This window comes from Dipodomys spectabilis, unplaced genomic scaffold, assembly GCF_019054845.1.
Source record: "Dipodomys spectabilis isolate Male_0828 unplaced genomic scaffold, ASM1905484v1 ptg000612l, whole genome shotgun sequence".
NCBI lineage: Eukaryota > Metazoa > Chordata > Mammalia > Rodentia > Heteromyidae > Dipodomys > Dipodomys spectabilis.
Genome location: NW_024871289.1, coordinates 1,561,240 through 1,571,897, shown reverse-complemented (window position 1 = coordinate 1,571,897; position 10,658 = coordinate 1,561,240). Strand labels below are relative to the sequence as shown.

The window sequence follows — 10,658 nt, the reverse complement described above, 5'->3', positions numbered from 1 at the left end:
TTGTCCTCTGTATCCTCATGTTGTACATTTCAACCATATACCTCATACTGTATATCTAGTGTCTTCTACATTGTGAACAAAATGCCTGAGAAGTTCCACTTTGCTTTACTTTAAAACAAAAAATTCTGTCTTAATATTTGAGGTTGGTGTGTGTGTGTGTGTGTGTGTGTGTGTGTGTGTGTGTGTGTGTGTGTGTGTGTTTACAAAGATCAGAACACAACACTTTTCTTCATTTCGAATACATCTTTCAGGTCATTGTAAGTTGTGGCTAATGGGAGCAGTCTCTTGTTATTTTAAGGATGAAACAGAAAAAGATATTTGTGCATGTACCACAGTTGCTTTATTATTCTGTAGTTGAACACTGTACATTGACTTATATCTTTGCTGCTCTTGTGAATAATGTGAATAACAATGAACTACAGATATATTTACGAGTTACCCAGAGAGAAATAATCACATGATTGGTGGGTCAGATGATATCTCAACTTTGGATTTCTTTAGAAACTTGCATACTACTTTCTATAATGAGAATATTAATCTGTTTTTTGACCAATAGTGTAGAAAATTTCCTTTTCTACACACTCTCACCAACATTATTGCCTTTTATTCAAAGGTAATAAAGGGCAGGTTTTAACTATCTGCAGTACCCTAAACTGGCTTTAGACTTAAATCCAACCTCCTAAATGCTTGGAATTACAAGCCTTTACCACCATAACTGGTTCCATTGATTTTTTGATGAGTTATAATAGTTATGAAGTTGTATAATAGAAATTTTGAGTTATATTTCTCTAATAACTTCTGCTCAAAATCCATTAAGGCAGCATAGATGTTATATTAAACATAACTCTGTAAACCCACAGGCAATTTTCAGGGCTTTATGGAAAACATGTATATTCAGACCTTTTGTCCATTTTTAATCCAGTTTCTGGTTAATCTCATCTTTAATCTCGCTAAACCAGATCAATAATTAATTCGAGGTAGTAGAAAAGAAAAAAAATGCAGCAACTCCTAACATTTTTCAGTTTTCAATAACATGGTATTGCTTAAATCATTTTCTGTTAACAACTGACACTATATAACTCAATTTAGTTAGAACTGTTACAAGGCTGTAGTTTATTTATTTTACATTGATTGCTCTTTCCAAAGCCTGTTTGTCTAATTTCCCTTGGTTTGTTTCAGTCTCAAGTAGCTCAGATTTCAAACTGAAGAATAAATGGAAGGAAGCAAACAAAAAAATTTACAGTTCCTCTCATTCGATGATGCCTGTATAAGAATGAGGAAAGAGTTCATCCTTCTAAGGACCTATGATAGGACAACAAAAAAAGAATTTATTTTTCTATGTCTTCTTTATCTTTGCGATGTAACTTAAATGTTGTAAAACACATTATACTGCTCAGATACTTTTATGTTTTATCAGTTTTGCACATTTTTACACTATCAAGACATAAGATAACCAGTTTGATTTACAGCATGAGAAATTATTCACCTAGCTTCCTTGGAAGCAGCATGATCAATAGATATTACTTCTGGTTGCTCACTACCTGTAATGGTTTCTGTACTACTTATCACATTCTATTTAGTATTTTAAAAAGACTGCTGGCTAAACTCAAAGCTCATTCCTAGAAGTTTATGTTAAGTATTTCACAAGTTTTATTCCCTTAATTGTTAATATAACATTTGCTATAATGCTAATGTTATTACCATTTTAGTGTTGGGAAAAATTGTAATTAAAGGCAGTAAGTGCATGGCCTAAAGACACACACAGTGAGGAAGGAAATGAGTCAAAGTTTCCGAAAGTCTTCCAGCAATACACAAAAGGTAGATAAAATCTCTCCATTCTATGACACTCTCAATTCAATATTCAAATTGTCCAAGAAATAATAGCATACTAAATATTGCCCATGGTGATAGTTTTCTGTCACATTTGCCTTCAGCACAGATTGTGTTGGTGACATTGGGTTATCATGCACAGAACTGAGCTTATACATTGAGGTCCAAAGAGAGGCAAATATCTTCTGTCCCACAATTACAGTATCCTTTTTAAAAAGTACTAAAACTTTTCAATATAATCACCTACTGTCTTATAAGTATCCAAAAATAAAAAATCATAAATAATAACTCCAAAATGCTTTAAAATTGGAGATGCTAAAACATGCCCCTCTGAAGTAAATTTTCTTCTACTTTTAACGTTATTCTGAAAGCCTTTGCTGGTTTGTCATACCTATAATCCTAACTACTTGGGATATCTACTCAGGAGCCTGAGATCTGTGGATAAAAGTTGGAAGCAAATCAGGGCAAAATAAATTCATGAGATTATTTTTCAAAAATTTTAATGAACCTGCAAAGGGCCAAGAATGGAGATGTAGCTCATTTAGTAGCTCACCAATCTAGAGAGAAAAGGCCTAGCAAGACCTTGAAGCCCTGATTTCAAACTCTGAGCACACCAACACACATGCAAATGCTTGAGCACATGCGTGCGTTCACACACATATTTATTCAAAATACCTTCATATCGGAGTTTTTCATGAATTTCTTTGCTAACGATATTATATGAGTAAAATAAAGGAAATAAACTCTTCCATCTCAGAAAAATTTTACTTTCTTATTGTAAAACTACTGTACAGAGGGGTAACACTTACATGTGCAAGGTAATGAGTACATTTCCTAAGAAGTATTGTTACCTCCTCCTTTATTGGTTCCCTACCATCCCTTCCCTCCCACCTCCACAAGTCCATCAACCTCCTCCCTTTCCCCGCCTCAATTGTAAAGTTCACTTTACAACATAGTGTCTTGTGCATCTCATTGTTACAATGGGTCAACCTGTATCCCTATTTAAGGATTTTTTTTTCCTTCCCCTCAGAAAATTAAGGAAAATATATACAAGAAGTAGGCACACCAACTTCAAATACAGTGAAAACAGGTGTTATAGCATGGGGGAGGAACATATAAAGAAACAAAAACAAAAATAACACACTGCACGTTATAAGTACATGAGAAACGATATCAAGAAAAAAAAACAAAAACCACTTGTGTCCCTAACTTGGGGTTCATTTCCCTTAACATAATCTTTTTTTTTTTTTTAGCTTTTTTGTTTGTTTGTTTTGGTCGGTCGTGGGGCTTGAACTCTGGGCCTGGGTGCTGTCCCTCAGCTCTTCAGCTCAAGGCTAGTGCTCTACCACTTGAGCTACAGCGCCACTTCCGGTTTCCTGGTGGTTTATTTTAGATAGGAGTCTCATGGTCTCTCCTGCCGGGGCTGGCTTTGAACCGCGATCGTCAGATCTCAGCCTCTTGAGTAGCTAGGATTACAGGCGTAAGCCACCAGAGCCCGGCCCTTAACATAATCTTATCTGGTCATATACACATAACTTTTGACCTTTTCTGCTTATCCCAGACATATATTAGTTATTGAAAATTAGAGAAACCATGGGACCTATGTTTCTTTAGACTTGGCTTACTCCACTTAATAATTTTTTTCCCAAGTCTTTCCATTTCCTAACAAATTGGACGATGGAATTCTTCAGGAATTTGCCTGTCATCTTTGGGCAGGGGCCATGCTAATCTTCTCTGTATCATTCCAATGTTAGTGTATATGATGCTGAATTGAGCACAGAACATTTTTATATATAAATTGTAGTTGATTTTTTAAACTAGACAAATCAACAAAAAGTAAGTTTAAAAGAATTGTTGTGAAATTTGAGAACCATGTACTTCTTACATAAGTACACATTTAAGAATAAAGTCAAGATTTACATGTCAAAAACAAAATAAATCCAGATATTTGTTGTTCAAGAGATGTGTAGGAGGAGGAAATCAATTATTCTATACAAGGGATCTGTCATAATGAACACTGCAGCAAGTGTTAAGGTTTGTTAAAAGTTTTAATGTTTTAAATATATTTACTTTTGGATATTTGCTTATATATGCCAAAACTGGGACTGTATGACAGGTCATAATACTTTTCTATAAAGTATTTAAGATTTATGGTAGCAGATAAATACTACTAAGTATGTACATTTCAGAGTTTATAGAAACTTTACTAATGAGAAGTTGCAAAGTCTTTGTGTAAAGGAGCAGAATAAAGAGTTGACTATGTTAACTACACAGTTTCTGTTAAAACTGTAGGCCTTCCTTACTTTATATGTTAGTGAGGAACAAATGATGATATAAGCCATATACAAATTATGAGATGAACTATAAATGGTAATCTTAGTGGGTGACTTTAAACACTACTCATAGCCTATAAAATTCTTGTTGAACATCATAATCTTAGCCAGTGTTAAATGTAAAGAAATATGACAATAATAAAATCTAATTTGTAGTACACTTCAAATACTGAAAACACTGGTAATTGTTTTGTTTTTTATTTTATTATTCGTTAATATTTAATTATTGGTTTTCTTTATTTGTAGCATTGTTTTCCTTGTTGTAATATAATAGAACTTTTTGTAAGCTGTCATTAGGAGGTACTTTGAGAAGGTTACTGGGATGGCCACACCGTTTTTTATAGGTGCATGTGAATTTATAAAGAGGAAAATTAAGAACAAAATATGTACTTAAAAAATGATTAAGTAGAGTCTGATTCAGGAGTGTTGATAAATGTCCACACCTAAAATATTAGCCCTAGGCTGAAGCAGAGTTATTACAGAGTTGAGGTCACAAAAGTGAGAGACTGTGTTTTGTTTTGTTTTTTATTTTTATTTTGTTGGTCATGGGGCTGGAACTCTGGGGCCTGGATGCTGTCCCTCAGCTCAAGGCTAGTGATACCACTTGAGCCACAGCACCACTTCCATCTTTTTCTGCTAATATGATGCTGAGAAATCAAACCCAAGGCCTCATGCATGCAAGGCAGGCACTCTACCATTGAGCCACCTTCCCAGTACCTGAAAGACTGGGTTTTAAAAAATCATCTAAAAAACATTTGCTTTCTACTTTGGATTATATAATGAAATATATGAGTATTTTTGATGTTTTTGTGCATTGCCATACTTCTAAATTAATATTAACTTTACCCACTTTATCCTTGTCAAAGTCATGAAATATCTCTGGGAGTTTGCTTCTGTGAAGATTGTTTTTGCATTTATAATTTCTTCTGAGTTATTTTTATTTTTTATCAAAATCACTTTATATTTCATGTTGATGCGTATTTACTCAGAGACAGGGATATAGAGGATTTAGTTTACCAAGTGAACATTAAAATTAGAGCTCAACAATAAGACAAGATGTAAACATAAAGGGGATCCAAATAGGGAAAGAAGAAATAAAACTCTCCCTCTTTGCACATGACATGATCTTGTATTTAAAGAATCCCATAGACTCCACTACCAAATTACTCAAGCTGATTCAAAACTTTGGCAAAGTAGCATGATATAAAATTAACCCCCCAAAATCAATGGCTTTTCTGTATGCCAACAATGAGAAAAGTGTGGCTGAATTTAGGAAAGTCCATTTGCAAAAGCCCCTCAAAAAATAAAATACCTAGGAATTAATTTAACCAAAGAAGTGAAGGACCTCTATGATGAAAACTTTAAAATCTTGAAAAAGGAAATCAAAACAGAACTTAGAAAATGGCAAAACCTCCCATGCTCCTGGATTGGAAAGATCAATATCGTGAAAATGGCAATACTTCCCAAGGCTATCTACAAATTCAATGCAATTCCTATCAAAATTCCAACCTCATTCTTCAAGGAAAAAGAAGAGGCAATCCAAAAATTCATATGGAACAATAAAAGACCCTGAATAGCAAAAACGCTCCTCAATGGAAAGAACACTGCTGGTGGAATATCAATACCAAATTTCAAACTCTACTATAAAGCCATAGTAATCAAAACAGCTTGGTACTGGCATAAGAACAGACCTTAGGACCAATGGAATAGAATTGAAAACCCAGAAATGAACCTACAGACCTATAGCCAACTAATCTTTGATAAGGAAGCTAAAATAATAGAATGGAAGAAAGACAGCCTCTTCGGTAAATGGTGCTGGCAAAATTAGTTAACTACTTGTAGAAGACTAAAACTAGATCCTTATATATCACACTGCACCAGAATCAACTCCAAATGGATCAAAGACCTCGGAGTCAAAGCAAACATTTTAAAACCTTACAGAATGGAATAGGAGAAACCCTAGGGCTCCTTGGCTCAGGCCGAAATTTTCTTAATAGAGACCCGGAAACACAACAAATCAAAGAAAGGTTGGACAAATGGGATTTCATGAAGTTGCAGAGCTTCTACATGGCAAAGGACATAACTAGCCAGATCAATAGAAAACCTACGGATTGGGAGAAGATCTTCACTAGCCATACAATGGACAAGGGTCTCATATCTAAAATATACTTGGAACTCAAAAAATTAAATCCCACAACAACAAATCCTCAAAGAAACAACTGCCCAATAAATAAGTGGGCTAAAGACTTGAAGAGAAACTTCTCTGAAGAAGAAGGAAGTATGGCCAATAGACACATGAAGAAATGCTCAACCTCCCTAGCCATAAAAGAAATGCAAATCAAAACAACATTGAAATACCACCTCACCCCAGTTAGAATGGCTATAATCAAGAACTCTAACAACAACAGATGCTTGAGGGGATTTGGACAGAAGGGAACCTTACTTCATTGTTGGTGGGAGTGTAAACTTGTTCAACCCCTTTGGAAAGTAATATGGAGGTTCCTCAAAAGACTCCACATAGAGCTCCCTTATGACCAAGCAATCCCACTTTTGGGCATTTACCCAAATGTTTACAAACAAGACCACACTAAAGCTTCCAGCACAGTTATGTTTATTGCAGCATTATTTACCATAGCTAAGATATGGAACCAACCCTGATGCCCCTCAGTAGATAAATGGATCAAGAAAATGTGGTATATATACACAATGGAATTCTATGCCTCTATCAGAAAGAATGACATTTCCCCATTTGTTAGGAAATGGAAAGGCTGGGAAAAAATTATATTAAGTGAAGTAAGCCAGGCCCAAAGAAACATAGGTCCCATGGTTTCCCTTATTTGCAATATCTAGTATATGTATGAGTCAAACAGGAAAGATCAGATAATGTAATGTTAGGAAAATGAACCCTTAGATATGTATTTAAATGTCTTTTTTTCTTTCATGCATTTGTTTCTAACTCATTTATAAGATTATTTCTTTGTAACTTTGTATGTCCTTCCACCACAGTATAACCCCTGCTTTCACTATATTTGATGTCGGTATAATTTGTGGAGGAGATTGGGAAAAACTCGTCGTTTAAGGATACAGGTGGACCCAATGCAACTATGAGCAGTACAAGTTGTCATGTCAAAAACGAACTTTACAAATTTGGTGCGGGGGGTGGGGGGGAGTGGGGGGGGGAGGGGGAGGCTGGGAAGGGATGTGAAGGGTAAACAAAGGAGGAGGCTGCAATGCTTGATAAGAAATGTACTCATTATCTTGCCCATGTAATTGTAACCCCTCTGTACAGTATGTTCACAAAAAATTAAAATTAAAAAAAATAAAATAAAATTAGAGCTCAAAAATAAAAATCAGCTTCTTAAACTAAGGTTCAAAGCCTTGCATCCTTGGATCAGCTAGAGGATCAATCCAGGCTTCAGACTTAAAGTGGGCAGCTGAGGGAGTTTAGTGGGTAGGACTTTTTGAATTCCCCTTTCAGGATATAAGATTTAAAACACACACATGCAAGCACATATTCATAACAAGTTTTTGCTTGGAGAAGTGCACATTATGGTGCTCCATAATGAAAATCATACATTATTTAATAGTGTTCTCAGACCTTTGTCCACATTCTCCCAATGGATTATCAGAAGCAGGTCCTTAGATCATTTTTCTTGGGTTCCTTAGGCCTAGAATTCTTATTCCCCATTTCAGCAGGTCTGTTGTGATTTCAGTTTTTGGTGCACGTAATCCTCCATTTTGTAAGTTTCTTGTGCACCCTTCTCATATTTAACTCTCCCATTACTGGAGATTTCTCAACAATGGATTCCTCCAGCTGGCCCATTTTTATTCTTGGGCCAGAGAATGAAAACACACATCGAGACTCAAGTTCTCTTTGTGCCTAAGACACACTCAGCCCAGAAAAATCCCCAACCAACCAGGTAGTATGCTCTAGTCCAATTTTTCCTCTCATGGGTGATGCATGACATTACTTTTTATTGCGGTGCTTCCTTGGACCCTTTCCTGAAATTGCTGATACACTTTCCATCCTTTACCTCAACGGATGGTGTTTAACCCAACCTTGAGCTATCTCAACAACTCAGGATGTGTCTTCTCCTGAGGGTCTCCCTACATCCCCCTTGCATAACATGGATCCTGGACTAGTCCCCACATTGTTGGGAATACTCCCCTATTGTAACCCAATATCCCAAGAAATACCACCAATTTGAAAGGAACTTAGCATGGCAATGTTTAGTTCTGTTAAAAAGCATGTTATTGACAGAAAGCAACCAGTATGAGTAGGAAGTCTGCCCAGATTATACCCCTAATGAGTTACTACTTCTGGTATTGATCACAAGTTGTGTTCACAGTCTTGCTCTATTGGCTCTTTTGAAGCTCAGCTGGTTATTTTGAAAGGGGTTAACCATATCAGAGCAATCCACTAAACCAGGACACCCAGGCCAGAAATTGTTAGAAAATTCTTACTCAGCTTGTGCTTTATGAGTTAAACTATTCCTCAAGTCCCTAGAACGATTTTAGTAACAGGATATACTTTAGTTATATAGCTTTTTGGAAGATGATTATGCTTAGTCAATACTTTCCCTTAATTCCATCATTTTCAGAGAAAAAGATTATTCTAACTCCTACACAGTCCATTCCCAGACAGAATTTATTATAAGCAGCTCCCTTTTTGGAATGGAGGCTTATGAGCTTCCAGGTGAAAACACCTTATTTGCATATTGCCTTGGTTCCCTTAGGAAACTCGCCTCAGCAAGTGGTTATGAAACCAACAGCTATGTGTCCCTGCTTCATTATAAAGAACCTGTCTGTACTTGTGTTCCTACTGCTAATAGAAAGAGGAAAGTCTGCTCTCTGGAAGCACGTAGCTATGGATTTAAACACGCTTACTGAACTCTGAGCACAGAGCACAGATTGAGCTGCAGGATTTTAAGAGCCATAGATGAATCAGTCAGATACCAGCTGCTTGGCTGACCACAGGGCACACTTTTGATGCCACATTTCTGAGGTAAAGCAGTTCTAAGCTGCCAAGACACTATGGTAAGAAGAAGCCTGAGGGGGAATTCTTGGTGGGAAGGAGAAGGTGAAAGTTTGGATTTAGGTTTTAGAAAATGCAAGCCACTTTCTGAATTGCTTGAGGCTGCGAGCAGATCATCATATTTTCTAGCTCTCTAGATGCAGAGTATGAGAACACTTCCCACATATCACACTCAATCCCTCCTGCCTAGCAGTCTTCAATTCCCTCGTACAGCAGTTAAGCAATTTTTAAGAAAGCAAAATTCAGCGAACCTGATCAGCTTGTGAAGAAAACATATCCTCTGGCTTTAGAATAGATCAATTTCTATCTCAGAATAAGAGGAAGAAAAGAAACCACATTCTACAGAATGTAACACCTTAAACATGCTAGTTTGCTGCATGAACTTTTCATTAGATTCATACAAGAAAAAAAAAGAAATCTGAGAATTTCTGGAGCCTTTGTTAGCCTAATATCAAGTTCTTGTTGTTTTTTATTTGTTTGTTTGTTTTGTTTTTTCTTAATACTTCAGAGATTCTAGTTAGAAGAATTGAAAAAATACAGATATTAGCCTGGTTCAGATTAATCTGAAACCACAGCAACTAAGTTATCAAATTCTAAATCTAGTCTCAAAGATGAAAGTCAAGGCTTCCCTCCCCGCAACATCTTCAGAATAGCACTATTGTCTAAGTCTCGGGTTTGTTTTCTTTAAAGAATTAGAAAGCAGAACAGTTTTTAAAGCAGTTTTTCTTCAAAGCGAAAAGAGAGCAGTGCAACAGTCTCTTCCTCAAAGCAAACACAAAGCAGTGAAACACTCCCCAGTGAAAAGAGGGACATAGTGTCTCATAATTGGTTTCCTAGTCTCAGAGGATGAGTATGGAATTTTTTCTTATTGGATGCCCCATCTCAGAGCACAAGCACAGAAAACACTTTTGATTGGATGGGAAGTAGAGGGACACTCCCTTGACCATAGTCAGAAAAAGCCATGTGTTAGCACCTAAAGCTTCATGTGAAAAGGGTGTGTAATATTTGCTGCATCATTCATCCTCACCATGTTGGAGCCAGTTTCAACCATTACCTTTTATCCATAACTACCCAGATGTAGTGATTTAACTCCCTCTGAGTAGCACATAACCATTTGTTACTCACAGGGCACTGTACATTGTAATGTCCCACCAACACTATGTTGACAGAGAAATTAGATTTCTAAATTGCTGTTTTGAAGAAGCAAAGCCCTCTTACTTAAACTTGCACACTTAAAATTTATTGTCTTTTTTCAATTCTATTAGCATTACCTACTTAAATAAGTGTATTTTTCATTTTGATATATCCACATAGGCATACAATGTACCATGATTATGCTTAACCCCTTCATAATTCTCTCCAAAGTTTTATTAATCATTTTAAGAATACAACATAGTAGTAATAAGTACATTTACAATATTGTACAATCTCAATGTCCACACTCTTTACATCCTCCAAGA

The 10,658-nt window shown here is 36.1% G+C and overlaps 1 non-coding gene across 1 annotated transcript; it reads right to left on the bottom strand.

Annotated features, from left to right (window-relative positions):
• Window positions 1–3,501: 3,501 nt before the first annotated feature.
• LOC122100941 lies at window positions 3,502–3,608 on the bottom strand. The gene has a single exon (XR_006146276.1). It is a non-coding gene; the product is annotated as a U6 spliceosomal RNA (small nuclear RNA).
• Between the last annotated feature and the right edge of the window lie 7,050 nt (window positions 3,609–10,658).